A 5,281-nucleotide genomic window follows, 5' to 3' on the forward strand; every position below is an offset into this window, starting at 1 on the left:
TCTCCTACTTCAAAAGTGAGTCGTCCTCGTTTTACGTCTATGATTGCACCGGCAGTTGCTAAGAACGGTCTTCCCAGTATAATGGGTGTAACTTCATCTTCTCTTATGTCCATAATTATAAAATCGATTGGAATGTAGAATTGACCTATGCGCACGGGAACGTTTTCAAGAATTCCTACAGGATATCTAACGGAACGATCTGCTAGTTGCACAGACATTTTAGTTGGTCTTAATTCTCCCATTTCAAGTCTCTTGCATATGGATAAAGGCATAACACTAATACCGGCTCCTAAATCGCATAAGGCTTTATCTATGACAAATTTTCCTATGTGACAGGGTATAGAGAAACTACCCAGATCTTTAAGTTTAGGAGGCATATTCTGGATTATAGCGCTACATTCAGCAGTGAGTGTAACGGTTTCGCTATCTTCAAGTTTCCTTTTATTAGAAAGAATTTCTTTTAAGAACTTAGCATATGAGGGCATCTGCGTAATAACTTCTGTAAAAGGAATTGTGACGTTTAATTGTTTCAGTAGGTCAACAAATTTTTTAAATTGGCCCGCATCTTTGGTTTTAATAAGCCTTTGAGGGTAAGGGATAGGTGGTTTATAAGGCAGTGGAGGTACATAAGGTTCTTTCTTTTCTACGGTTTCCTTATTACTCTCTTCCTTTTCCTTAGGTTATTTTCTTCCTCAGTTGACTTTTTAGAGTTTTGGTTCTCAGTTCTTGGATCAGACGGTCCTTCCACTTCCGTTCCACTTCTTAGTATGATTGCATGAGCGTGGCTTCTCGGGTTAGGTTGGGGCTGTCCAGGAAATGTACCAGTTGGGGCAGCAGTAGGCGCTTGTTGTTGAGCTACTTGTGATATTTGTGTTTCCAGCATTTTGTTATGGGTAGCCAGGGCATCTACTTTACTTGCTAGTTGTTTAATTTGTTCGCCAGTGTGTACATTCTGGTTTAAGAAATCTTTATTGGTTTGCTGTTGAGAAGCTATGAAGTTCTCCATCATGATTTCCAAGTTGGATTTCCTAGGAACGTTATTGTTAGGTGTAGATGGGATCGGCTTTTGATATCCAGGAGGTATAACTGGGGCTTGATTTGGAGCTTGTCCAGGCGCGTATAAGGCATTATTACTCTTATATGAAAAATTAGGATGATTCTTCCAGTTGAAGTTATAGGTATGCGAGTAGGGATTTCCTTGAGCATAGTTTACTTACTCTGCTTGGATTCCTGTTAGGAGCTGACAATCTGCAGGAGTGTGACCTTGGATTCCACAGACTTCGCAATTCTGAGTTATGGCAACCACGGTGGCTGAAGGTGATACATTTAAACTTTCAATTTTCTGGACCAGAGCATCCACTTTTGCATTAACATGATCAAGGTTACTTATCTCGTACATGCCACTTTTTGCCTGAGGTTTCTCTACCATTGTTCTTTCGCTTCCCCACTGATAGTGGTTTTGGGCCATGCTCTCGATAAGTTGATAAGCATCAGCGTAAGGTTTGTTCATAAGTGCACCACCTGCGGCGGCGTCTATTGTTAACCTCGTGTTGTACAAGAGACCATTATAGAAGGTATGAATCACTAACCAGTCCTCTAAACCATGGTGTGGACAAAGTCTCATCATGTCTTTGTATCTTTCCCATGCTTCGAAAAGAGACTCGTTATCTTTCTGTTTAAATCCATTTATCTGGGCTCTTAACATAGCTGTTTTGCTCGGCGGAAAATATCGGGCAAGGAAGACTTTCTTCAACTCGTTTCATGTGGTGACTGAGTTGGAAGGAAGAGACTTAAGCCATCTTCTAGCGCTATCTCTTAACGAGGAAGGAAAGAGACGAATTCGAATTGCCTCTGAAGTGACACCATTAGCTTTAACAGTATCAGCGTATTGGACAAATACGGATAAATGAAGGTTTGGATCCTCGGTAGGATTTCCAGAGAATTGGTTCTGTTGCACTGCTTGCAACAGTGAAGGTTTAAGTTCGAAGTTGTTTGCTTCGATTGCGGGTGGAGCAATACTCGAATGCAGCTCATCTTGCGATGGAGCGGCGTAATCTCGAAGAGCACGAGCTGGTTCTACCATCTCGGGTATCGGCGAAGGAAGAAGATTTTTGAGATCAGGAATTTCAATAGGAGGGAGATTGTTTGCAGCACGATATTCCCGAATTCGTCGTAAGACTCGGAGATATAGTTCGATGTCGTTGATTCGTAAGTAGAACGGCTCGCCTTGTGAGCGAGTGTGTGGCATACAAATCAAAAAAAGAAATAGAAATAAAAATAAGCCTTAGTCTCTACAGCGTAACAGAAGAGTTACGATATCGACTAAATAAAAGTCCCCAGCAATGGCGCCAAAAACTTGATCGCGACTTTATGAGTCGAATTTGGGATACAAACTGCAAGTGCACAGTTCTATCGCGTAGTTTTATAAGATATCGATCCCACAGGGACTTATGAATCGATATACCGTTTTCTAAGGTTACTTCTTAAAGCTAAGGCGGATGATAATTTGATTGTTCGGGGGGAAAGTTAAAACTAAAATAAGATCTAGATTAAATATCAATTAAGCGGATATCGGTATGTAGTTCGTCGTAATTAGGGAATCAAATCTTCGTTGGTTTCTTGGTTTTAAAATAAATCTTTTCAGTAGATACTATTGATTAAAAATCTTTTCTCAAACTCTCGCTCTGTTGAATAGACTATGACTTTATATTAACGTAGCTGTCACTTATTAGTTAAGTCCAAAATCACTTTTTGAAAACAACAGAATCTATAGAAACTCTTTTTAAGAAAACACTAATCGTTTAAACACCCTCGTCTCAAACTCTCGCTCTGTTGACTTAGATTATATAATTAAATTCAAATGCTTAACTCTCGTCCTCACATTTAACTTTTAAAAATACTTTTTGAAAAAGATCAGAATTTAATTAACTCTAAAAATTGCTTTCGCCCTGATCTAGAATTAATGCTCAATTTACTATGTCCAGTTAAAAACTCAAACTCTCGTTCTATTGAATTTAACTTCTTTATGTCTTTTACTCTCGTACAAAAACTTTGTTATTAAACCTGTAAATTGAGACCATAAAAAGAGTGATTTTGTTTTTAAACGTAACTAAACCGATTTAGTTTTGATTCCTTCATTCCGCTTACTTTACATACCGATACCTAAATAAATTAGCCAGACATGCTAAATAGATCTAAACAATCATTATGCTTAAATAAATTCATCTCGGGCAAATAATATAAATGAACAATAAAGCAGGGCATATATAAATTCAAACAATAATTAAAGAACCTGAGTAATTAATAGCAGTCTTGAACACTCCACCACAGACCGGTTGGATTTGTTCTTGAATTCTTCAATCGGACAGGAAGATAAAAAGTGAAAGAATAAAAAAACTAGGGTCTAACGTAAGGTTAGATCCGATAAAAGATACACAATAGTTTCCGGTGTAGAAACTATTGTGTGAAAAATTAATTAAGTGCTTAAAGGAATTGCTGGAAAGGAAAAATAAAAAATTGCAAATAAAGCAAAAACTGTAAAAATAATGCTGTAAGGTATGCTTGCACGGCTGGAAGAGAAAAATTGAACGAAGCAGAGAAACGGCGGGGGGCTCCAGGGTTTGCCAAAAGCCACTATTTATATTGGTCACTTTTTGTAACGGTTTCCAAAGGCCTTCCGTGTAAAAATCCTCACGTTCCAATAGTCAAGCATAACAATAGGCTTCAACGTGCCTCTGTTGCGCTTCTGAAGCCAAAAATATAGGAGAATGGTGTGACGTCCGTCACACCATGTGTTACGCTCGTAACACAAGTAGGCAGGGCGTGACGCTCGTCACACCTTGTGTGGCGCTCGTCACAGGCGCAGTGCCTGTGCTTTTGGGCTGGGCTTTGGCTTGGTGGAATTTGCTTCTTTTCATTTCTTTTTGCACCTCCTTTTCTTCCTTTTTCACTTGTGCTTCAAATAAACTACCTGAGATAAATAGAAAGCAAAATACCAAGTAGTATCGAATAAAATGAAATAAATTGAAGTGAATAATAATATAATTTAATTAAATCGAGTCTTAGAATGTGATATTATTTCATGTTATCAGTATGGAATTTGTAGTTTGGATCTTTTGTAATGTAAATGGTTTTGTTTTTGAAATGAATGGCTTGTATCTTAAGAAAGACGAACTTTCCCTCCAAATTGAATTTGAATATTTGAATTGAACTTTTTGCTCTTTGAATGAAACTGGACCTTGAATTTGAACGTGGGTCTTGAATCTTGTATGAACCATAACGCCTTGCCTTGAATCCAAACCAAACAACTAAAGGACTAGTGTGTTGAAAAAGGCCCAGAAAGAGATTTATCAGTCAAAATCAATCTTTCATAGTTGGCCAAGTAAAACTTGCCACCTACAAATAAAATCCAATGTCGTGATGCAAACCATATGATCTACAAGTGCCAAGAATCAAGAATTGGGGTTTCATAACTTTAAGTCCTGGAGAAATGGTCATTATTAGTCAATGTATGATCAGGATACCCTAGATTTGACTCTCAAGAAAACCCTAGCTCCATGTTGCTCATAAACATCAAAAGGCCTTTGAATCAAAGATGCTTACTTAAAAAATGCAATGATAAAATGAATGTATTATAATACCAATGAGTATGCAGATGAACCATAGACCAAAAGTCAAATAAAAGTGAAAAGGGAAGGGAAAATTTTGGGGTATGACAGTTGTCCCTATTTAATCATCTTGGACCTGAATGTGTGAATGGCGATAGTTTTTAGGGCATTCAAGGTAGAAGAGGATTAAATACAAGAATATCCAAAAATTTGCCTGTTGAGAATGAATATAATGTAAGGAAGGTAAGTGCACTGTAGGGGATTTGTTATGTGTGGGATATGGAATGGCAAACACACTTTTGTAAGAAAATGACTGGAATATTTTGTTGGAAAAATAGATTAGTCGCAAAAGAAAATAGATTAGTCGCAAAAGAAAATGTTTGATATGTATGATATTTGCAATGTATGATAGATTTTTGGCTTAAATGCACTTTTGGTCCCTATAAGTTAGCGAGTTTTTTATTTTGGCCCATGTAATTTTTTTTTTGTCTGAGTCCCTATATCTCACTTTTTGTGTTGGCTTTAGTCCCTAAAGTCAAAATTCGTAGCTTTCCTATGGATTTTCCTTCGAATTTTCCTGCAGATTTTGCTTTTAGGGACTAAAACCAACACAAAAGTGAGATATAGGGACTTAGACAAAAAAAATATAGGGACCAAAATCAAAAACTCGCTAA

The 5,281-nt window shown here is 37.4% G+C and overlaps 1 non-coding gene across 1 annotated transcript; it reads left to right on the forward strand.

Annotated features, from left to right (window-relative positions):
- Positions 1-1,598: 1,598 nt before the first annotated feature.
- LOC127115999 (small nucleolar RNA R71) lies at positions 1,599-1,705 on the forward strand. Its single transcript, XR_007800991.1, has one exon. It is a non-coding gene; the product is annotated as a small nucleolar RNA R71 (small nucleolar RNA).
- The last annotated feature ends 3,576 nt before the right edge of the window (positions 1,706-5,281 follow it).

This window comes from Lathyrus oleraceus, chromosome 1 (genome assembly GCF_024323335.1).
Source record: "Lathyrus oleraceus cultivar Zhongwan6 chromosome 1, CAAS_Psat_ZW6_1.0, whole genome shotgun sequence".
Taxonomy (NCBI): domain Eukaryota; kingdom Viridiplantae; phylum Streptophyta; class Magnoliopsida; order Fabales; family Fabaceae; genus Lathyrus; species Lathyrus oleraceus.